Raw genomic sequence first — 26520 nt, forward strand, 5'->3', positions numbered from 1 at the left:
ATCGGACTGCACGTGGATATTAAATTTCAATTTTTTTTCCATGCGTGAACTACTGTTTCACGCTGTGAAACACTTTTCACGCGTGAACCGGACGTCATGTGGATATTAAATTTTATTTTTTTTCGCGTGAACTGTTGTTTCACACTGTGAAACACTTTTCATGCATGGACCGGACCTCACATGGATATTAAATTTTAAATTTTTTTTTTTGCGTGAACTAGTTTTTCATGCCGTGAAACACTTTTTACGCGTGAACCAAATTTCACATGGATATTAAATCTCAACTTTTTTTCCGTGTGAACTGGTTTTTCACGCTGTGAAACACTTTTCACGTGTGAACCGGACTTCACGTGTAGATATTAAATTTCCATTTTTTTCACGTGAACTGGTTTTTCACGCCGTGACGTGTGAACCGGACTTCACGTGGATATTAAATTTGATTTTTTTTTCTTTGGAGTCTAGTGGAAAATACGAATTTCCCTTTTGGGGGGAATATTTTTTGAATTTAAAATGAAAAGGATATGCGCATTTTTTTGAAAAAAGGTAAGTGGAATAAAAAAAGTTAACCTTTTAATGACACACCCTACATCCTTCATAAATGACCCCCAAAATGGACAAATTAACAACTCATGAGCATCTTCTCATTGAATGATCATTAGCCTTAATGAGTTATGTAAAAGAGTGATTAAGGATTAATCCAAGATTAATCCTTTCACTAATCTTTCCCTCTTTTACACTAATCAAGGATCCTAATTAACCACTAATCCCTAATTAATTCACACAATTGAGCATGTCATTGGATAGAGCAAGGAAAAACTAGAGTACTTACCACAATGGTTAATCCTCATAAACCATTGGCCACATTTAACCACCGCTAAACTAGGAAATGTTGGGTGCTCAGGTGCTTACCATAGTGGCTACTCCTCATAAAGGTAGAATTATAAAATAGAGCACATTTGTCACCCACATAAACAACACAAGGGTGGAGCATTGAGGAAATGTTTTTCCAACACCCCCCTTGAATGTCCACCCCCATAGGTGAACTATCTCTTCGAGTCGATGAAGATGGTGCTCTAGCAAATCTCTCCATGGAGCCTTTGTGAAAATGTTTACAAAATTATCTAACATTGGGCGGTAGATAAGTTTCATCTCTCTGTCCATAATAAGCTCACACGCATAATGATACTATATCTCAAAGTGCTTTGTGTAAGTATGAAACATTGGGTTCTCGGTGATCGCAATGTAACTTTGTCACTCCCCTTTAAGTAACAGCCATGTCTCTTAAGATCCTCCTCAATGAGACTGCTTCACATGAAGCAAGCATGCTACCTTTTTATTGAGCCTCTATAGAAGAGAAAGTGCAACTGTGTAGGCTATTTCTTTTGCTAGTTTAGAATGTAATTTCATACCCAATAATGAAAACAATATAATCATACACTCTTTCTCTCTTTCACTCACTCTCTCTTTCTCTCTTATTGTTGAGATCTCACTCCAATTGCATCATCTCTCTCAAAAATCTATGCCATGGAAGAAGTAAAAACAATTCCATTGTCATAATATGCGTGAACAACAACAATGTCTAAAACCAATGTATTTCGGACATTACAAGCTATTGAAATACATCATTATGAATGCCACACTCCTTGGTGGAAGTAGAAATGTGGTATGAGGTAGGGACCTCTACCAAATGGTGCAAGTGCGGGTAGAAAAAGTGGCCTTGCAAGATTAGGCAGTGGTGCCCATGAGGGAACTACAAATGAGCCTATGGGGGATGTATGTGGCAAGACATGTTGATATTGGGACTCCATTGGAACACCAGAGGTGGCCATGATGAAGTAGTAGATTGTGTTGGGCTCATGGGTACTGGGAGGACTGGAGGATTTGGTGCCCCCACGTTTGTCTGTTGTTCTTGTCAAACAATCTCACCGACCTCACCCCTAAAAAATTGGTTACCCAAATCATCGTGCATAGCGGCAAGTGGTCAAAGACATGAACTAAGGCACACCTCGTCGCTCTCCACGTTGATGCAATGGCATTGCAGTGTCTTGCATGCTCTAGCCATGGACCCAGTACCAGCAAAGCAGTCTAGGATTGCATCCCCGTGATCAATGAACGTCCCAAGTAACCACCTACCATAGTAGAAGCCCACAATTACCATATGTACAAAATGGATGACAATGTCTAATACATTGATTATATAATGATTTCACTACTCGAATCGTGCACATGATTACCTTGTGAAAGGCATGCTATGGTCAACAGTATATCGGATGGGATTCCTGTCTGCATCCAACTGGTATCGGATGGGATTCTTGTCTGCATCCAACAGTATATCGGATGGGATTCTTGTCTGCATCCAACTGGTATCGGATGGGATTCCTGTCTGCATCCAACTAGTATCGGATGGGATTCCTATCTGCATCCACCAACTAGTATCGGATGGGATTCCTGTCTGCATCCAACTGGTATGGGAAGGTTTCCTTATATGCTTTCGGCTCCAAGAAGATATCATCCCATCCAACTGGTATCAGATGGGATTCCTGTCTGCATCCCAACTGGTATGGGAAGGTTTCCTTCTATGCTTTTGGCTCCAAGAAGATATCATCCCATCTACAGATGGGATTCCTATGTCTGCAACCAACTGGTATGGGAAGGTTTCCTTCTATGCTTTTGGCTCCAAGAAGATATCATCGCCAACCTCAAAACCTCCACAATCTATAGCTACCTTACCTCCCGCATGTCATACTGGAAGTACTCTCACTAGGGTGCATGAAGATAGAGATGACCAACGCATAGACCTACTTGTGCACACTAGCAAGTACGTTAGGGAGGGAAATCATTGAGCTTGCCTTTGATAAAAACCAAAGAATCCTGCACTCACCTCTTCTTGGCCATCTTTTGACATGACATATAGATATTGCGGGATGTGCAAGTACAAAGTCCTTTTTGCAATGTGAAGTTCCAAGTTCTTGCCTCCCGCACAGCAATCCCCAGGTGCTCGGCACGTAGAGTGCACACCATAGTGCCATCGGCTTGTAGGAACTTTGCAGCAAGCACAAAAGCCGACTCCACAAGTACCTCCCAAAAAACATTCCATCGAGGAACCCGTAAAGCACCCTTATGGAGACACGTATCTGTAGGAAAACAGCCCACACCAAGTGCACACCTCCAAGGCTATCAAAGGCGTCCATGCTTCCCCACCCCATCAGAGATCCCATGAATCATTTGCAATACTTTAAGATTTCTAGAACAACAAAGCATGTAAGGGGAGTGCAAACACTATAATGACATGAATGGAGAGTCACTCGCACACTTGAGAGATCGTACCTATTTTTTTACTTTCCCATAAGCACAAGACGTAGGTGATCAATGTTTGAGCTCAAAACTAAGTGCAAGGGGTTCACCACAGTGGGATGGTAGTCTATAAGACCAAATACATGTCATGAGTGTTGATGAATAAATGATCAAATGAATGCTCTAACACATTAAGTTTACTTACTAGATCCTAAGACGTCTGCCTCATCATCTTTTGAACTCTCTGACCCCTGCTCTTGGGTCTGGCCATGTGAAGGGGTCACCTACTCTTTGCCTGTGCATGGGACTGCCGCTCATCTTCATGCTAATCATCCTTGGAATGGATGTCTCCTTAGATTCCTCATCTAAGTCATCCCCTTCCCAGTCTGGCCGTAACCTTTTTTGGGAGGATGGAGGTGTGGATTTTTAACCCTTTTTCTTCTCAGGGGTCAATTCTTGCTCAGTGGGCAGGCTTCTTGCCCTTGGCCACTACATTCAACTAGCATTAGAACTCTTAACTCCCAAAAAACAGGCTTTATACCTTGTACAAATTAAATATTGTACACAAGGAAACGTACTCTGAAATTGCTTTGCCTCCTCTGGAGGAAACTCCCCCTATGGGTAGTCTAACCACCATAGGCAAAGTATCCATGTGTCCTTGCCGTGAAGCTCATCGATCCACTCTTTGGGGTCTAATCCTGTCTCCTCCACCTTAGACAGCACCCATGTGTAGTATGAAGGGTGCTCCTCTGGGGAATGTAGACCCGATTATGTACACTACCACCACTAATACATTAAAGAAGTCTAAGAAACCAATACAAGAGGTAGGACAACTTCTCCACCATGCAAGGCAAGAAAAAAGAAGAAGAGTTGTGGTACTTTATACCTGTGTACAAGAGGCTTTGTGCTATGCATGGTAGGTGTGGTTGTTGGTCAGGATCCAAGGCAGCATTAGGTAGCATGCATTTGTCCTTTCCACATAATGAATGCCTTCTCAAAATGAGACTTCCCGTAAGATTTCAGGGCATCTATGGTACCTACTCCCAGACTCTTATGTGGCTCTTTCGTGCCTGCCAGCTACTACTGTAGGTGAGCTCGCCTCCAACTTTGCATGAAATTTTAGTGTGTACTCGATCAATTGGAACCATTACACACGACAATGGATCCACATGAAGAAGGCTTTGTCGAATGGTAGAATCTACGCATCCCTCATAGCAAACTCACCATGAGCCAATATGTTAAGCAGCCTACATTTCCTGCATTGCAAACAAGCATTAGGATTCTAATTACTTTTAAAAAAATGTAATGCATCAAATGAGCTGGAGATCTTACTCTTCATTTGAAACATGTGCTTGAGCAATCTCAGCTAGCTTTGGCATAGTGAATTTGATAGCCTTTTCACCCCACCCTTGGTATGAGATCACTTTTTAAAAGAACTCTCTCACAGTCAAGGTTGGAAATTTGAGCCAGCTCATGTTCCCTTTTAGTGAAAAGTGCATCTGTCTCCTTTAGGGCATCCCTATAGTTCTTGTCGAATATTTCTACATCCATCCCTCGCTCAGACAAGCCATTGATCTTGCCCTGGAACATGGCATCAAAGTCTGGCTACAATGTGTTTATATTTATTTAAGAAACATACTTCGAATTAAAAACATTAAGAAATATAATTGAAAATCAAAGCATATTGCAATGCGCACACATCTTGATAACTAATTGTGACAAGAGTGCCATGGGAAGATTTAACCACTTGGATTTGTTGGGTCCCCGATGAGTAAGCGCTTTCTTGGCCCATGCACAATAAACATCACTAGACCTTGACAACAACGATTATGGATCAGCAAGACCCACACGCTGCATCATAAATATATCATGTGCCGTTATGTTCGCGGCACATGAATGGTAGTGACCCTAAAAAATTTGCATGTATTTTAAACAAGGCAAACACAATGTTTGTTCATTTCATATATAAAAAAACTTGTAAAATGCACTTACTTGTTGATCATGCGTAGCACCAACAAGAACTCTGCCTCCTCTTCCTCAAGGAACTGGACCACTCTACAATTCACCTTCGAAATCCTCTCTTTTTCAACTCAATTGGTATTCACCCATTCTTGCCAAGCTTTGAGTTGATGGTTGCTATCCCAAACAATGAACATAGATCTTCCCAACCATGTAATTCCACCCTTTGGTCTCCTCTAATAGCGTGTCAAATTCACCCGACAATGATAGATCATGGCCGGCTGCAATTCGATGGTCACATGGAATGGCGGATTTACCTGGGAATCCCTTTGAGACAATGAATACCACCATTGTCGATTGGTATTTGGTCTCCTTGATGCTCTTGATCATCCCCTTGATAGAATCCTCATTCGTATCAGATTGCTGGGTTTGAAAAGCAGCACTCTAGGAAGGCAATTTTGGTTGTCGACCAAGTGGTTCTCCACTCGATTCGTAGAGATGTGTCGATCAACCACTTGGCCGAAACTCTCTTTCACAGACTTTTCTTCTTCTACAATCGTGGCAATACTGGTGGACACACAATTGTCAGTGGGCTGTTGAAGAACCAAATTCCGTAGTCAATTGCAATTGTGAGACTTTCGTCACCTCGCTTGATGTGGCCACATGATATATCCACATCTTGCGAGAGAATGATCTCATCTTGCGATTTGGTGAACCCTTCAATTGCAAACGAGTGCGTGGAGGCATTTTGTCTTGAATATGCATCCACATTACCATGAATAGTTCTTAAATTAGTCTTTTGTCGTTAAGATGTGATGCAATTATCTTAAATTAGTATTTAAACATCATTAAATTTTTATTCCAATTACATGTGATGCATTTAAAATTTTAGAAATTGTTATGCTATCCATAGGAAGTTTACCTGGAGAAGTTGAATGATTGAGAACTCTTCCTTTGGGCGTTGAGGGGGGCAAGTGAGGACCGCTATCGCTTGAGGGTGTTCCAACCATTGAGATCACTTCCAACCATTAAGGCGTGCTTGTTGAGAGAGAAAAGATGACTCTTTGTGGGAGGAGAGAGAGCTCAAATCTTTGTAGGAGGGGTCGAGAGAGAAAGAGAGAGAGAGAGGGCAGCTATTGAGGGGTTGAGAGAGAGAGAGGGAGGGCGGCTGTTGAGTGGTTAAACAAGAGAGAAAGAGAGTGAGGGCGGGGCTTCTGAGCGAGAGAGAGAGAGAGAGAGAGAGAGAGAGAGAGAGAGAGAGAGAGAGAGAGAGAGAGAGAGAGAGAGAGAGAGAGGGGGGGGGGGGGCTTTTGCGAGAGGGTGGCTGTTTGACGGGTTGAGAGAGAGAGAGAGAGAGAGAGAGAGAGAGAGAGAGAGAGGGCGGCTATTGAGGGGTTGAGAGAGAGAGGGAGGGTGGCTATTGAGTGGTTGAGTGAGAGAGAAAGAGGGCAAGGGCGGCTGCTGAGGGCGGGGCTTTTGAAACGAGAGAGAGAGAGAGAGAGCGAGGCTTTTGCGAGAGGGCGCTGTTGAGGGCTCCTTTGTAAGCCCTCAACATTGGCTATGCAATCACTTAATAGCCATTGCACAGCCAACAACGTGGCCATGCAACATGGCCTACATGGCCCACGTTGCGTGGCCATGTGGGTGGCCCTGTGTGGCTACTTCGGCAATAGTTGATTCTTCATTGAAGTCAAACCCAGACCCAATAGCCATTGTAGACAGCCCACCCAGAGGTCTTCCAAATCTGAAGAATGTGATAGATTTATGCTATTCCTTTTCAAGATAACAAGGATACCAATGCATCAGGCTCATCTAGTGTTGCAAGAGGACAAGGTAAGAGCATTTTACAATATCTTTTCAACATGAAGAAGGGAAACACATTAACCAAGATTTTGTTAAATGTCAAAGACGTTATCAAGGCCATGGAGATTCCTAGACGATACAATGGTGATATTGCATTTGAGTTTCCACACCGACCATGGGAACATGCTCAAGAATGGAATCCATGGAGCATAAGTATGATCACCCACTGGTGGTTAAAGCCGCAAACCTCTAACATTGCCTTCCCTGGAGTATGTTGACGAAGCCATTGTCTAGGTAGTTTGAAGTGTGTTAATGAACTTTGCCTACGTTTAAAGAACCACATGGTGTCAAATGCATCAAATTTTATTGGAAGCATGCTAAAGGCACCAACTATTGGTGGAGAGGAGTGTAACAATGCATCTAGGAAGCTCCTTTGCCATTACTGCTCAGTTCCAGTGATGTGCATTACTTCATGCAATTGCTACATGTATAATGTGATGCCCTCTGAAGAAGAGACGATGAGAAGATTAATGATACATATTGGCACCCACCAACATAATGTACGTGTAGGTACATCAAAGGCACTAGTTAGTAGGACCCGGCAAATGGTGTCCATGGTGGAGTGGATGGCAATGCTGGGGCAAGTAAGGTTAAAATGTGTGGCAAAAGAAATCGTCATGGCAGCACTAGTGCAAGAAGGTGGTTCCTAACATTTCATTGGGAAACAAGAGTTCATCAACATTGCAGAGGAGATGGGACATTAGGGGAAATTTGGGCTCATTTTTGGGCCCTCTAAGGGATTTTTTGCAATCTTTGCCTTAAAAATGGGGGCTGTGGATGAACATTTCTTACCTTATGTTAAAACCCCATCATATGACATATCATAAGAAAGATCATGAAAAGTAGATCTTATAATTTCAAACTCCAAAACATTTGGAGTTGCTAAGCTCAAGATATACCATTTCCCTCAAAATTAAGTTTCAAGGCTACCGTAACGGTCCACATCATCACTTTTGAACTTACTTTTTGTACATCTTCCATGGATCATGTCCAAACCCCATCATGTTATATATCAATGGAAAGATCTTGAAGAGTAGATTCTATATATAAAACCTCCGAAAAAATTGGAGTTGATTTACAAAAAGTTTACCATGGCCCCATTTTGATGATGTGGCATTTCGTAGAGAGTCCAAAAATGAGCCCAAATTTTTTTTCCCTAATGCCACTAGTGGAAGATAGCTAGTAGGCTAATTTAGTTGGGAAATTAGGTTTGTGTAAAATAGTTAAAATTAAAATATAGATACGATGCATTGTAATATTTAAACAATTTTTTTAAGGTTTTGGAGGTTAGTCACTGCAACCCGACAAGGGCCTTCAAAGGAGAGTTTTGGCTTGGATGCACTTCTAAAGCTGAAGCAAGAGTGCACTTATGATTTCTTCTGGAAGCAGGTTCCTATGTCAAAGGTCCTCTGGTGAGAAGTGCTATGTTTTCAAGATGTCCACCCCCATTGGACCCGCTTGAGGGTTGGATTTGGTGAAACGAATGCGACGGATACCGGCTCTGGTGACTTGCAACATGCGTGGATATAGTTCGATCACACCCAACGAACATCAGATTGGGGGTGACCATGGCTTGTCATGTATATGATCCAAGGTAGAAAATTACCAATGTAGAGTATTTAGGTGGCTAGAGCAAGCTAATTCTACATCCTCTTAAATGACTATCGTTTTCACATAGCATGCATGATCTTCTCACCATTGCGACATGTGAAATGAAAGAGGAGGATATGGAGGCCCAATGTCTGTTTTGGATATACATTAATGAGTGATGGCCAAACATGGTTGTGAGAGGGAAAATTTCTATAATTTCATGGTAGATGAGGCTCAGGAAAACTGGAATGTAGTTTGACATGTGTTCAATGGTGGAAAAAACAATGTCGACACAGATAGGGAGAGATCTTGCCTATTTCATTTGGGAGTAAAGCATGGTTTCTCACACAACAAAGTATGTGTGTGTTACGTCTCAAGGAGAGCACAAAGCAATGTGTGAGAAAAGGTGCATGGCTCCTACCAGTGAAGTTGCATCAGTGGAGGCTCGATTGATGTGGACAACAACATAGACCCAAGATATAGCCAGTTGCTATAGGAATGAATCTCACAAAAACGAGGAGGTATATTCATTGTGGGAAGGTGGATACCAGGTGGAGAGCAAGAATACATAAGGTGCCCACCCCATCGCGTAGTAGTGGGGCTTCAAGGTTCTTTACAACTGCAACTTCAAAAGATCCGCCATATTGGTCCACTACTAACATAGAGGTTGGTGGGCTAGGCATGCAAATGGCATAAGAGTCAAGTACCGCACGTCAATATCATAGGAAGTAGCCATATTGGTCTACTACTAACATAGAGGTTGGTGGGCTAGGCATGCAAAATGGCATAAGAGTCAAGTACTGCACGTCAATATCATAGGAAGCAGCCAAGAAAATAAAGGCCACTTTGAAAATGAAAGCTATGGTGGTAGAAGAAGTGCAGAGAGTGGAGCACAAGTATGAAGTTTTCAAGCTGATCGAATCGCACGGGGATGATTCACATGTGGGAAAATATGATGCGCATGTGAAAGATGCATTGTCTTGTACATGCCCAAATTTTGTAGATAGAGATGCCAAGAAGAAGTCGTACCTTGCATGCAAGCACTTGTACTTCATTTATTTACATGTGCTGGGCTTCAGCCAAAGCGAGAATATGTTCATCCACCAACCTATCCTATCTGACCTTAAGGTTTACAATACCTTGTCTCGTAGGAGAACATACCCTAATTTAGATATTTGAATGCAAGGATAATCAGTTGACCTTCAAGATTTTTGGATAACCTTTGTGGATTTCACCTCATTGTAGAGGGTTCTATTGTGCAATGTCTATTTCCTTCAAATACATACTTGCTCTTTCCCAAAAAAGTTCAAAAGATGTATTTTTTACTGTGGTGCCAAAATTTGAGGAAAGATACCTTTATTAATAACATTAAAAAAGACAAATATAGTTTTTTATTTTGAGTGTTGAACCTCTCCCACTACTATAAATATAGAGATAAGCTCCAAAGCAATTTGTTTTACACCATTGCCACCCAGCCTTGTTAGCAGAGTAAAACAACCTACACCCTCCTTCTTTTTGTTTGTGATGGCCTCATCAAATGTTAGCATTGAAGTTGTTGATACGCATCACCAATGTGGAGATCAAGCAGAAGACCATAGATGGTGCACAAGCATGCTCACATCCTGGAAATGATGATGCTATTTCTCAAGTTAAGGCCAAAGTGGTGGGCTTAATTGAAATTTGGCAAGTCCATGGTTTTATTGATGAATTGTTCTGAGCTTGTCTTGCTAGAGGAAGTACAGAAGGGTACAAACACCATTCGCTTATTTTTTGTGCCTACACCCCGGGGCCCGGAGAACAAGTGAGGCAGCCTAGTGTAGTAAAGATGACAGTTTTCACATTTCTGTATTTGAAAGGTGTACGTGAATGAACTTGGTTTTATTTTCAGTTTGAATCAATAACCCCAATGTGGAGGATGTGATGTTGACATGTGTTTGTGTTCACTCCCGCCGAAGTAATTATGTCATGTTGCTCTCTCCAACTTGCTTCGCCTCTCTCTCTTCAAGGAGGGGACCTTCAAATTTCTGTAATTGGAAGATTAACGTGAAAAAACTTGGTTTTATTCTCAGTTCAAACCAATAATCTCATTTGTAGGATTGATATGTCAAATAATTATGTCATGTTGCTCTCTCCAACTTACTTCGGCCCTAACTTTCTTGGGGGAGGGGGCATCTTTTTGGAATTTTCTCGCCAAAGAAGAGCTCGCCAAAGAAGCGCTCTCTCGAAATTCTCACCCCTCCCCCCCCCAAGGATGCCAGCTTGGTAAGAAGGTCAAACATGCTTTCCCACATGAAAAGCATGTCAGTGTGAAAGGCCATTAGATGTCATACATTTAGATGTATGGGGACTGACCAAGACTACAACAATTACAAGCTACAAGTATTATGTTACATTCATTGATGAGACCACACTAGGAAAGTATGGGTTTACTTCATGAAGGAGAAGAGTGAGGTGTTTGCTCACTTTTAGAGATTTAAAGCCTTGGTCGAGAAGGAAAAAGGCATGAAAATAAAATGTCTAAGATCAGATGGTGGGGGAGAATATTTCTCCAATGAGTTCAACGATTTCTTGAGGAAATAGGGAATCAAGAGACACTTTACATATAGGTACACTCTGCAATAGAATGGTGTTGTAGAAAGAAAAAATAGGCACATTGCAAAAGTGGCACGTGTCTTGATGGCTAAAAAGAATATACCACATTATTTTTGGGCAGAAGCAGTAGCAACTGCAGATTATGAACAGGACACCCACTGCAGTTGTTCATGGTATGACACTTGAATAACACTTTTATAATTAAAAAAATTCATTATGCATGGGTGTATTGGATATGTGTATGTTCCTAAAATAAAGTGAGAACAAAGTTGGATCCAAAGGCAAAGAAATGCATCTTTATTGGTTATGCTATAGAGTAGAAGGGTTATAGATGTGATAACTCTACCACTCGTGAGATGCAAAGAAAAGAAATGCATCTTTATTGGTTATGCTATAGAGTAGAAGGGTTATAGATGTGATAACTCTACCACTCGTGAGATGCAAGTAAGCAGAGATGTTGTCTTTGACGAGATGAGTAGTTGGTATGCACCAAGAGTAAAGGCAACATAAGATGCAGATGTAAGAAGTACTGATGCTGCACCACATATAGAGCAGTAATCATAGGTGTTTAGTGGACCTGGAGAGTCCTCTCTAGCAGTGGATCCAATGTTAGCCCATGGTTAGGTAGGTTGAGGACAGATGTAGGTACACATGTATCACGGAGAGGAAAGGAAAAGGTAGATCAAACTTTTGTGCCTGATCTGTCAACAAGTCATTCATATGTGAATGGTGACTCTAGCGGCTCTGAGTAGAGCCTTGATGAGGAGCTTGGCATTCCATTTGTGGTTACTCCATTTGAGGACACCAGGCAGTGATCCAGGTGTATGCAGGTCTACGAGGGTTAGGTACCCTATTGATAGGTTGAGATATGATGGTTATACAACCCATCATTATGCTTACATGGTTAAAGCAATACATGAGCTGGAACCCACTTTGTTTGATTAGGCACTTGGAAATAAGAAATGGGAAGATGCCATGAATGAGGAGAAGGCATCATTGGATTCAAATACAACATGGGAGTTAGTGCCTTTGCCTAGGCAAGTGTAAGTGGGTGTATAAAGTCAAGCATAACGTTGATGATTATAAGGCAAGATTTATAGCCATAGGCTATACAAAGACTTATGGCATTGCCTATGAAGAGATATTCATCCCGGTTGTTGCAAGAATGGAAACCGTGAGAGCTATCATTGCTATGGTCGCAGCAAAGGGCTGGTCAGATGGATGTAAAGAATGCCTTCTTGCATGGTGATTTGCAAGAAGAAGTTTACATGATGTAGCCACCAGGTTATGAGAGTGATGCACACCCATATTTGGTTCCTCCACTAGCATTGCATCGAACTCCTCAAAATTAAGAGGTGGGTTGTGAACACGCATGTTCAATGAGGTCACCAAACTATCTTACTTTGGGGGTAACACTCTGATGCATCTACATGCCAGCTCTTTAGGAGTCTTAGTGATCCCCATTGCCTATCTAACCTTGTAGATTCTTTATTTGCGATATGAACTACTCTACTATGCCTCCATCATAGTACGTTTCTACTATAAGCTGATTCTCAAGGTTTTAAATCCTTGTCTGATTTCTTTACTCATACTCGTTCTTTAAAACTTGCCATGCTTTAGAAGCTATGGTAGTATATTGAATTAGGATCATCATTGAATTAGCGATGTTGGTGACAATTTCATATAGCATGTCTTCATTCCTTCACCTCCACACCAAAGCGAGAGAAGGATCTGGTGTGGTATACTCTATAGTGGATATGTTGGATTCGTAGTAGGACTTGACCTTGTATCAACCCCCATTGCGATTTTCCACAACTCATATGAGTCAAGAATAAACCTAATATTAAACTTCTAGAGAGTGTAATTTATCCCATCCAACTTTCTACCACCAAAAGAGAGGCTATGTTATTTGCAAGTTGGGCCATCTCTATGCAAAAACAAGCTTTGCCTAGAGCCTATACTCTTTTACATGGTCTAGTTGCACCACTACCAACCCACATAACCCACCCACACAAATGATGCTATCCTCAGAATAAATAAATTTATCTTTGTCAGATTGTATATGGGAAAATTTACATGCATGCCATGTATTATATGTATATGCATATGTATGTGTTTTTTACCTAATAAAATCCAATGGCCTCTTCAAAAGTTATGAGAGTAGGAGGAGATAATATGTGGACACTCAACGGGCATGAACTCTTCTATTCCACTTCCATACTAGATTTCTCAAAATAAGTTGGCTACTTTACCAGTGTCTCAATTTAATTAATAGCTTTTGTGCTTGGCATAGATATTGACTATGGACTCTACTCTTTTGGTAGAGATGATAATGCAATTCTCATGAGGAAATGGATTGGGAGAAATATCTCCCATTAGAGGCCATGGTTTAAAGACGTGATCAAGCAAGCTTGCTCATGCAATGAAATAAACTCATAGTCATTGGAAAAGAAGGAAGAGAATACAATTCACAAGGTGGGGGATGTGGTTCTTAAGAGGTATAAAGTCAACCGTATTATCATAACATTGCCCATGTAACATAAGATTTTCTAGGGGTAGGGACAATAGTCCAAGAGTACACATAGACATGAGCTTGAGTGGACCATATGCTCCCCTCGTTCCCATTGGCATACCCTACTGGGTGTGATGCAAAATAATGAACCCCCCCTTGCCTAGGGAAAGCCCTAAGGGGTTTGATGCAAAATAATGAAAAAAATCCCTCTCACAACCAAGGCATGCTGTGTACACATATTTTACACAAAAAACAAAGGGCATGCTTACAATTAATAAATTATGCGAAACTAATATGTTGTCTTGTCCCATGTTCTCTTCTATGGACTCTGATAGAAAGCAATCCCGCTGCTTATTGTCGGGAAGGGGGGTACAAGGGTGCTTATCACTTAGTGGGGGCCATGTGAAATGACAGATGCTTTTTGAAGCTATGAAGGAAATGGTGAAACCATATATGTTTGGAAAAGGGTCAAAGCACTAATGCTACTATGTTGGCTAGTGCAAATGAGTGTTGAGTTACAAGTTATGGGTTTGCAGTTACACTTGCTCAAATCTCTCACACTCTCTTACTTAGAGTGTCTTCACAATACACAATTTTTTGCCAAGGGTGTTAGTATATGTGTAAAGGGTGTAGAAGATACTTGCAAGGGTGTAAGATTGTGCATTAAATTTTTTTTTAAAGTCCATCCAAAAAACATGTCGGATTAATATGGGCCGCACCATGTGTCATACATGACAAACTTAGGGCCTTTAAACAATAAAGCTCACCCAAAATTATGGATGCCCAATTTGATTTTTTTTAAATATAACGATGAGATGATAAAAGTGTTGCCAACTGCAATATGTGTTTACACACTGTTCAAGCCCAATCTTTTGGATAACTTTAATATTGTGATTTGTTGAAAAATGCCAAAGTTGTATGTGACTTTCCAATTTAAATATTCTTTACACATCTCCCCTCGCCATTTGAAGAAACCGTTTGATTGGTTGAAAAGTGCCTACGCAATTTGTTACCAACTAACTTTTCCCGTCCATGAGCAAAAAAAATAATGGACATGAGGTAGCAGCTCACTAGGATGTGGAGAACTTTGGGCAAGGAAAAATGTGTAAGCACTTGAAGATGGGGCAAGTAATCCAAGAGCTCCCCTTACTTGTAGGGTTGGCTACACTCTAGCATGTAAAGAACCCTAAGGGGCTTCTACGTATAACTCGCATTAGTCATTAAAATAATCCTTATTCGTTTATTTTATATATCTAAGGAATATATATTTATCCTTCGTTTACTTAGATTTGTATATAATAATTACGAGCTTTGTGAGTTGTGTCATTCCAAGTGATCCGAGGGACTTCCTCCGCTTCTTGCAAAACAGACAGATGCTATGTAGAAGCTCTTCTATATATATATTTCATTTATTTGCATCATCTTATCTTCTTATCTTACTTCTTACTATCTATAAAAGGAGAAGCGATGTTGACTTTTCTTGCTACCATGTGGCTAAGTTTGTAGGCATCTCTTCCTTCAACTCTACTTTTCTAGACTACCCTTGAGGCTCTCTCTCTCTCTCTCTCTCTCTCTCTCAGTCTTCCCCAATTGAGCCTCATGTGAATGGAGTGATACATAAGGTGAAAATAGCAAGAGACATGTTGATTTTTCTTGTTGCCATGTGGCCAAAACTACTACGTTGCAAGAAGTGAGCTCCGATCAATCACCAATTGGTTAGTAGTTATTTTTTAAAAATATGAATTTTTCTCTTAACTTTTAAGTGAGTATTCAAAAGATATGGGTGCCACTTTTGCAACAGACACTTTGGACTTGATGTAGATTTGAGAGAGAGAGAGAGAGGGGGTTTTTTTAACATCGTAGCAACTATGCCAAGAGCCTTAGAAGAACTATCCGACGAAGCTGGACTGGAACCCAAAATTTAAAATTTAAAAAAGCACTCTTATATTCTCCTCTATGTGTGCCCTATGTCCCTCACTTCAGCTCCTTTCCCTCCCTCTCAAACTACATCTCTCTCTCTCTTGCAACGATAGTAGTGAGAGAGAGTGTGTGTGTGGTTTGTGTGTTTCTTAAGTGCAGGATGAGAGAGAGAGAGAGAGAGAGGTGTAGGTATAGTTTGTGAGTTTCTTCAGAACTATTATGATTTAACGGCTCGACTGCGCCGGAAATGCATCGAAACTTTATTAGGTGCGTCGTCTGACTAGGTCTCAGAAATGCATCGAAACTTTGAAAAAGTTTATTTTTTAAGAAATTGGCCACTCGACTCCTGCATTCGAAAATTCTCTCGCATTTTTTTTAAAAAAAAGGTTCAATTCATGGAGTGGTCTATTTTTTTAAAAAAAATCCATATCAGCGTCTAGACTCTCAAGGTATATCTATCAAGACCCCACGGATTAAATTATCAAGAGAAGAATCTAACCCCAAAGTTGGTATATTATTAATTAGTTAATAATATACCAACTACCATATTTAGGCAAGATGTCTATTAATTAATTAATTAATGGGGGGCTAGAAGCCTAGATAGCCCCCAATTAATTAATTGAAAGGATACTTTTTTTTGTAATAGGAGATTTTTATTTGTACCAAGCAATGTCTTTATTAAGGATGAGAGCTGGAAGTAAGACTTGATCACGAGAGAACTTACCCCAAACACACACACGCTTCACCAATTGCTCTACCGCACTGCTGGTAATTAAAAGGATATTTGAGGTTAAACCTTTTGTGCAGACATCACAAAAGTTACCCTCCCGTAGAGCAGAGGCTACTTTTATAAAAAAAAATCAGATTCTGCGTTTCACTCAGTGTAAACGTCATTTGCTCTCTCTCAACGTTCTCTCTCTCTCTCTCTCTCTCTCTCTCTCTCTCTCTCTCTCCGGCTTCAACCCACCCAAGAAAGCCACAAGATGAGCTTAAAAAGCTTGCTGCAAAGCTTCCAAAGTGAATATGACCAAAGTCGATGGCGATCCTTTGAGATCAATCTCGACATTAGCGAAAAAAAATCTAGCTTAAGCCTAAGGTCGTGTGAAAAAATATTCTACCTTGAGCCTAAGGTCCCTCTTGCCTCAACTAATTAATTAATAGCAAAGAGAGATTTTGGTCCCATATTAACGTTATTATTATTTTTTTGTTTGGATGGGATGAATTGTTTCATTGAAAGAACACCCTATATTTAATGTACTCACCACGAGTAGTAAGGGATATGTAGCATTGCCTTGCTGCAATTGTACACAGTCGCCTAGTTTTAACAAGTTTTACTAACTTCTCACAAAATAAACGTTACTTTGAGGCCTACACTATGGGTCCTAGCTTTCACATGTGAGCCTTGCCCAGCTCTATCAATCAACATGACATAATACAGACAATATACTTTGAGGTCTAGTATGGGTCCTAGCTTTCACATGTGAGCCTTGCCGAGTTCTATCGATCAACATGAGACAGTATAAATATTCAAAATCCAATCACATTAAATGGAAATTCTAAATCTCTTGTGCATACTTTCTAAAGATACCATGTTATACCTTAGAAAAGGTACTCGTAAATTTTTAAATGCTAGGAAAAAAGGTAACATAGTGGGATGTGAACTCATAATGTTTTAACCATGGATTTTCTCACAAAAGAAAATAGTTTGAGGAGACACCAAAGCCAACCCACATCTTTAAGTGCTTAAGAGGCTCCTATGACATGACTCACAAGCATTCCCATATAACTTTATTTAAAAAACATGACTCACAAGCATTCCCATATAACTTTATTTAAAAAACAATGATGGAAAAAAGAGTTTCCAAAAAAACTTCGAAACGTCATTGTAGAATCCTTTTGAAGATTGGTGTATTGTACTTATATAGGTTTTTTTATTATTTAGTAAAAGGCACCATGAGTATAACAATATTATCATTATTAATAAACAGTAGTGTGAAATAATTGACACAAGAAGACACACAAATATCTAGTTATTGATATAAACACATGGTATAAATCTAAAGGGCCTATTTAACAATTTAAGATTTGTAAAAAAATGCTAGTGTATCATGATTGGGATTTGGTACATACTTTCTTCTCGTGTATTTTTTTAATAAATAATAATAATAATAGAGATCCAAGTCTCAAGTCCTATTTTTGTTTTTAAGAAATTATTATGGTTCACTCTTGCATATCTCTTTACAGTTTGAAATATTGATTTTTTTAAACAAACGTTCAAACCTGCATGAGATCGAGTATCTGATGTACTTAATGTCTTTCAATAAAGGAGGTTGTCAACCTCAGAGGCTTATTTACCTATGTTTCTAAGGAGATTATAAAAAAATGAAAAGATGATACGAGTCTCAAAAATACCTTAAGTATTTTCATCTATAATTATCTTGAAAATATCAATAAAAATACCAACAGTACTTTGTAAGGTTTTTTCTACGAGTTTGGAAGGAAAAAATAGGCCCCCAAAAAAAATCATATATAAAGGTAATACTAGCACATGCAAAATCTCTACAAATATGTACTATTTCACATCGCCCTAGTCCCCCCTCCCCTTGACGTGACCCTTCTAAACTCCATTTTATAAAGATTTTGTTCTATCACACATAATCAGTTATTGGCTACTACAATGCTTGATGAGATGCTACTCTTACCCTACTTATATAACCTTCACATGTAATCTATAACTCTAAGTTGATTATTGGAAGTTTTACTAAAGGAAAAGAAGGATAAAAAGGAGAATGACAAGGTTGCATTGATAGTGAACATGTATCCTTCCTTACTTTTTTCTTGCATGCCTCTCAACTATGCTCATTCTGAACACGACCTTGCCATTTTCCTTTTTCTCTTTCTTTTCCTCCAACAAAACTTCCAATAATAAACTTAGAGTTAGAGATTACATGTGAAGATTATATAATCAGGGTAAGAGTAGTAGCTACCTCAAGCATTGTAGTAGCCAACAATTGAAATTTGAGACTTGATTATGTGTGATAGAATAAAACCTTTGTAAAAAGGACTTGTTGTGTATGGTGGGGAATATGAGATAGTACATATTTGTAGAGATTTTGCATGTGCAAGTAAATATTACCTTCTTATTATGATTTTTTTAGGGCCTAAGTTTTTTGTTTGCAAACCTTAAAAAATACCCTTAGTATTTTTGTCAGTATTGTCGAGATAATTACATATGAAACTACTTAGGGTGATTTGAGGCTCGTACCTTCTTTCCATTTTTTTACTATCTCCTTAGAAACATAGGTAAATAATCCTCAATAGAAACTCTTGTGATAGAAAGACATTAAGTACATGGAATACTCGATCTCATATTGTTGGAATTAGGGTTGCAGGAAAGCACACAAAGCTTGGAGAAGAAGAAGCAAGAATGCACACAACACAAAGTGTATTAGATTGTGTCAATGTACAAAGATAAGTTAGCCCTAGAAGGATGGGCGTATATACAAGCCGGGGGAAAAAACCTCCTAAAGAGGGAAAAAGTGCCCCGGCGGTCCTAAGTGTGTTCACACACATCACTGCCTATATATATGGCAACAAATCCCCCCTGGGAGTGATGGTGTGAACGAGAGCTGGCACTCATGTCTAGGGGAGTGCCATGCCCGAAGTAGATCAATCCACAAAGGGGAGCAAGCCCAAAGCTTTGCGGAAAGCTTCAAACTTCTCACGAGGAAGCGCCTTTGTGAAAAGATCGGCGAGGTTGTCCTGTGTTGGCACATAGGCCAAGCTGATCTCTCCTGCTGAGAGTCTCTCCCTGACATAGTGATAATACACCTCAATGTGCTTTGTGCGAGCATGAAAAACTGGGTTTTTCGCAACTGCCAATGCGCTCTGACTGTCAGTGAAGATAGAGGTGGCAGACTCCTGTCCAACACCCAAGTCAGCCATAAGCCGTCTGAGCCACACACACTCAACCGTAGCTGTGAAAGCTGCCCTGTACTCAGCTTCACAACTAGAAGTGGCCACAGTAGGTTGCTTCTTGCTCAACCAAGATATGCATGAGCTACCGAGCATGAAACAAAAACCACTTGTGGACACTCTTGTGTCATAGCAACCAGCCCAATCTGAGTCCGAAAAAGCATGTAAATCTGGCGGCAACGATCCCCCCTTGGGATAAAACAACCCAAGATGTATGGTGCCACTCAAGTAGCGAAAGATGCGTTTAACTGCCTTCCAATGCTGAGACCCTGGGCTATGCATAAACCTGCTCACCTGTGAGACTGCAAACTGAATGTCCGGCCTCGTAATGCATACATAAATGAGGCAACCAACAGCTGTCTGATAGAGTGTGACATCAAAGTGATCTCCAGCATCATGAAGACTCAACTTCAAACCTGTCTCCATTGGAGTAGCAATAGGCTTGCAGTCTTCAAGGCCAAATCTCCGCAACAATGTCTCAATATACTTTGTCTGACACAAAGCAATACCTCCATCACACTGCTTAAATTGTATTTCCAAATAATGATGCAAATGCCCCAAATCTGACATCTCAAAAGAGGCATTCAAATCAGCCTTAAAATCAGCAATATGACTCTCATTTGGTCCTGTGAGCAGCATGTCATCGACATAGAGAGCAATGATTAGATGTACACCATCCACACGTTTAACATACAAAGTGCTTTCTGTTGGACTATTCTGAAACCCATGTGCAGTCAAATATGCATGTATCTTTTCATACCAAGCTCGTGGAGCTTGCTTTAAACCATATAAAGCCTTTTTCAACCTGCACACTTTGTTTTCCTGCCCTCTTTGAACAAAACCACGAGGCTGCGATACATACACCTCCTCATGCAAATCTCCATTCAAGAACGCAGTCTTTATGTCCAACTGATGTACATTCCAACCATTATGAGCTGCCAATGCACAAATGCTACGAATGGTAGTCATACGACAAGTGGGAGCAAAGGTCTCATCAAAATCAATGCCCTTTTCTTGAGCATAACCCTTTGCAACAAGTCTAGCCTTATAGCGATCAACACTACCATCTGGCTTTCGTTTCAATTTAAAAACCCACTTACATCCAATGGCCTTTTTACCAATAGGCAAATCACACAAAGACCATGTACCATTCTTCATTATAGCATCATATTCACTTTGCATTGCAGCCAACCAATTTTCTGAATTTTGTGCCTCATCAAATGAAAGAGGTTCTTCCTCTTCACACATACTAGACACAGCCAAAGCATAACAATCTGATGCATAAGAGGCATGCTGAAAACCTGAACGAGTACGACTAGGCATAGGTGCATCAATCTTACTATCACGCAAGGTTTGCACCAGCCATTTAGGCATACCTCTAGCCTGCTCATTTTCAGCCCTATCCTCATGAATTACATCCTGTAAATTTGCATCAGAAATAGGCTGATCTATGATGTCATTTGAAATCTGCATAGGCTGAATATTTGCCTCATTAGGACTTACATTTGAATTCCCACCTGTAAACAGAGGCAACAATGTATCAAATACATCCCGTGAGCTCACACCTGTCTCTTTGGTACATGATAACAAAGGCTGCACAGCATCTTCTACAAAAACAACATCTCGACTAATCAAGATACGCTTTGACTGTGGATGATACAATCTGTAACCTTTGCTTTCAGCACTGTAACCAACAAAAATGCATTTGACAGCCTTATCATCCAATTTTCTGCGTTGTTGCACAGGCACTAAAGCATAGGCCAAGCAACCAAAGACACGCAAGTGACCAATAGAAGGCTTCCTGCCATGCCAAGCTTCATATGGAGTAATAGACTGCAAGGCCTTAGTGGGACACCTGTTGAGTACATATGCAGCACACATGACAGCCTCAAGCCAAAACGCATGTGGCAAAGCTTGGCTCTTGACCATACATCGTGCCATCTCCATAAGTGACCTGTTTTTCCTCTCAGCAACACCATTTTGCTGAGGGGTATATGGCACTGTACATTGGTGTTTTATCCCACGACTAGCCAGAAATGCATCAAACTCTTTAGACATGTACTCCCCCCCTCGATCAGTACGGAGGGTGCCCACAGTACAATTGGATACATTTTCAACCATAAGAAAAAACTGTTTGAAGCACAATAACACTTCGGACTTTGCCTTCAGTGGATATACCCATGCATGCCTTGAGTAATCATCAATGAAAGTCACGAAGTACAAGTGTTTACCAAATGACGGAGTTTGCATAGGCCCACATACATCACTATGTACAAGCTGCAATTTGCGAGTGGCCCGCACAGAACCATCCTTTGGAAACGCAGAACGCTGCATTTTGCCCAAAATACAGCCTTCACAAACATGTTTCAATGGTGCCTCAAGAGGGGGCAATGAAGCAACCATATCAAATTTCTGCAAACGCAGCAAACTAGCAAAGTTCAGATGACCAAAACGAGCATGCCATAGTTTTGCATCTGAAACTGCCTTTTCATCAGAAACTGCATTTGCTGAATCTTCCACACACATGTCATAAGAATTGAGCCTATACAGCCCACGAAACAAGGTTCCAGATGCAATAATCGTATCACCAAAAGTCAAATCATGAACAGTACATCTGTCATCCACAAATTTGACTACAAATCCAAGTCTAGCAAGCGCAGAGACAGACAATAGATTCTTCTTTATCCCTGGCACATACAAAGCATCTGAAAGTGTGAAAGCGCTGCCATTTGCAGCAGTAAGCATAATTTTACCAACACCCTTCACTGGGTAAGAAGCATTATTGGCACATGTGACAGTATTCCCATTAGGGACAGCCTCAAGAGAAGTGAACATATCACGATGCGAGGTAATGTGCTTTGTAGCACCACTGTCAAAATACCAAACATGAGAGTCAACAGAAACTGCCAAACATGCATCATGTACAGATGGGTCATACTGGCAATACACGCTAAACGCCCATTCTGTATCCTGCACAACATTTGCAGAATCTGCATTTGTAGAAGCATCCGCTATTGTGGCTGCATTTGACTCTTTCTTCTTTGCCTCTTTAGCCTTTAGCTTAGGGCAATTCTTAATGACATGATCATTTGCCTTACAATAGTTGCACCTGGTCTTTTTCTTGCCTTTATCAAGAGCCTTCTCAGACTTATTGTTGCTACCTGTGGAAGGAGAAGAAGTTGCAGACCTACTAATAGGAGAAGAAACAGTGGAAGGGGCTGCCTTACCACTTCTTCTCTGCTGCTGGGCAGCAATAAATGCTTGATCAACTGCACGCTGCCTGGCCCTGTTTTGCCTGGACTGCGCTTCTTGCAAGAGCTTGTTGACTAAAGTATCATACTTGACAGCATCAGGTCTGTCCTCATTAAGAAGTCTCCACGTGGAAGCAAGAACAGTCTGCACAAGAGAATGATCAGGAATAATCTCACCTGCAGAAATCAACTGCTCTTTGAGATCTTTAATCTCAGCAAGAAAAACATTCATGTCATCATCTTCTTGCATAATCTTCAATTCTAGCTCTTTACGCAGGTAAGCGATTTTTGCCTCGTTACGACCTGCATACAAACCAGCTAGAATATCCCAAGCCTGTTTTGCTGTTTTAGCTGAACGAATATATGGAGTGATGTTACGTTTGACAGAAAGTGCAATCAAGGCATGAGCCTGCGCATCTTTACCATCCCAACGAGCTTGTTCAGCAGTGGGTAAAACAGCAGCAACAGTAGAGCTGCTAGAACCTGCAACATCCTCAACAGATCCTACATCCACAGAACCTGGACGTACATCCATACCCTGCACAATGTTCCACACTCCTTTTGCAACCAAAACATGCTGCATCATGTATGCCCAAAGTGGGTAGTTGCTGTCTCCATCCAGTTTGTCTTCAGCAGACAACATGCGAAATACATCATTGCTGTTATCAGCCATGGCCACTGACTGAAACTGATGCAAAAGCTGCCTGTAATGAAGCAAAGACTGAATAGAAAACAACTCGTGCTATGTAGCACGGTCCACAATAGAGTACGTATGCCTGTTTTGCAGAAAACTGCACTGTCGAAATTTCTGCAGAAAATGACGAAAACACCTGTGCAGAACTTGAAATGCAAAAACGGAGCCCGAAACGACCTCAGATGCAAATTCTGAGAACGCTAAGCTCTATGGGCTTATTTGCAGAGTATAGGGACCTGCAAGCGCTCGTGAAAACTCACCTCAATCGGAGAACGTGAGTCGGAGGGTGCTGACGGTGTAGCCCTGGGAGCCGATGCCTGCTCTGATACCAATTGTTGGAATTAGGGTTGCAGGAAAGCACACAAAGCTTGGAGAAGAAGAAGCAAGAATGCACACAACACAAAGTGTATTAGATTGTGTCAATGTACAAAGATAAGTTAGCCCTAGAAGGATGGGCGTATATACAAGCCGGGGGAAAAAACCTCCTAAAGAGGGAAAAAGTGCCCCGGCGGTCCTAAGTGTGTTCACACACATCACTGCCTATATATATGGCAACACATATGAATTTGAACTTTTATTAAAAACATCACTATTGCAAGATGTAAATAAATATGAACCTTAATCATTTCTTGAAAACAAAAATATGACCTGGGATTGGATCTCTATCATTGATTTTTTATTTATTAAAATAAAAGACACGAGGAAAAATCATGTACCAAATCTCGATCGTGATACACCAAGCTTGTATTTACAAAGCTTAAATTGTTAAATAAAGCTGTTTGCCAAGGGTCCCCTCTTCTTGGGCCAACGTTTAGTGCATATATTTTCTTTTGATTCTTTGTTTGATGTTAACAAGAGTATTCGGAATGCATGTCCTACATGGGTTGAGATTGTAGGCCTTCCACCACCATGGCTTAGACTGGCTATGCATGATATTTCTCAGTCTTTGGGTCCGGTGTTGTATTTGCCTAACGATAAGGAGAGTGGTAGGCAAGCCAATAGCATTTGTATCTCTTGGAACACTACCAAAGAGATGCCTAAATCTTTAGATGTCAACTTGGGCAATTTGGGGTATTCTAGAGTTGGGTCTAAAATTCAGAGCTTTCCTGGGTGCCTACTTTAAATGTGGAGGGTTTGGTCATATAGCAAAAAATTGCCTTGAAGAGTCTATGGATAAAGGAGATGGGAAAAAGGAGAGAAAAAAAAGATGATGAAGGGGAGAAAACTACAGATTCAGCAACAAGCTAGAAAATGGAATCTAAGGGGAAGGAAATGGTGAGTGAGGGTGGTTTAGAAGAAGATTGGGCTAGGGTAAAAGGGAATCTAGTGTAAGATAAGAAAAGGTTGAGGCTAGGAAAGGTCAGCTTAATAAAGGGATAGACAGTAAGAACCCTAAATCTCAAAGTAGTTTGAGCCCTAGTATGTATTCTAATCCCTATAGCCCCTTGAAGGATTGTGATCGTCGTCCCTCCTCGGAACAAAGATTTGAATTTTATGGTGGAAGAGGCTTGGAAAGGGTTGCAGACAGAGAATGTTGAACCAAGGATTGAGGAGGAAGTTAATATGGTCCCAGAAACTGCACCGTCATGAATAAATTATCTGAGTTCTCATGGTGCACGTGGAATGTAAAATTGGACAATTTTGTATGGGGGTGTAAATATGGTGAAAAGATGCAGGGGAGAAGAGAGCTTGAGCTCTTGCAAGCACACGCACTCACAAAACTCTAAAAGAGAACACACAAGGTGAGAGGCTGAAAATCTTCTTCTTCTTCACACAACACTCAACACACCATATACAAAGATAAGAGCACACAATATGAAAAGGTACTCAACCAAATACATACTAGGGTTCTCTATAGTGTGAACCCAACCAAATGAGCTGGCGCTATAACTATGCCAGTCTCTCTAGAATGGCTGTCACACAGCCTGTCATCCCACTGGCCGCATATCACCCATGATCTCACCAACCATGCCAGTGGTGTAGGTGTGGGGCCTATCCTCCCCAAGCGGGTCATCAGTGTCCACCGCCTCACTAGATGAGCTCGATATCTCAACACTCCCCCTCGAGCTTAACTCCATCTCATGTACACCAAGCAAAGCCCTGAATCTGTAGAGCTTCTCTGTATCCAATGCTTTGGTGAAGATGTCAGTGACCTGATCCTGTGTGCTGACATAAACAAGGTCAACGTCTCCTACCAAAACCTTCTCTCTGACAAAATGATAGTGGACCTCTATATGCTTCATGCGACCATGGAAAACTGGGTTCCTGTGGCCAACTATATACTGCTACTGTTGTCACAGAAAATGACAACTTGTCTATCCACTAATAGACCCAAATCTGCAAAGTAGCTTTCTCAACCAAGCTATCTCACATGCTGCCATAGCAGCACCTCTGTACTCGGCCTCTAGTACTGGATAGAGCAACCGTAGGCTGCTTCTTGCTGCTCCAAGTTACAGCAGCACTCCCCAAAAAAAACATGAAGCCACTAGTAGATCTTCTATCTGAGATACTACTAGCCCAATCAGCATCTGTGTACCTATGTACACATATCTCTGTCCAAGTTTCATAAAATAGTCCCCACAATGCAAAGTATACCTCACATACCTCAGTATGTATCTCAATGCATCCAAATGCGACTTCCGAGGAACCTGCATAAACTGACTCACCAACCAAACAACATAGCTCAAATCTGACCTGGTGATCGTCATGTAGATCAAGCTTCCTACTATGCGCCTATACATAGTAGGATCCTCCAAAATCTCTCCTGAATCTGCACTCAACTTGCCATTTTGATCCAATGGCACTGAGATAGGCTTACCGCCTATCATACCATACTTGGACAACATGTCCAAGCCATACTGTCTCTGCAG

Source organism: Cibotium barometz, chromosome 34, assembly GCF_041138505.1.
Source record: "Cibotium barometz isolate CiBa-2024 chromosome 34, ASM4113850v1, whole genome shotgun sequence".
Taxonomy (NCBI): domain Eukaryota; kingdom Viridiplantae; phylum Streptophyta; class Polypodiopsida; order Cyatheales; family Cibotiaceae; genus Cibotium; species Cibotium barometz.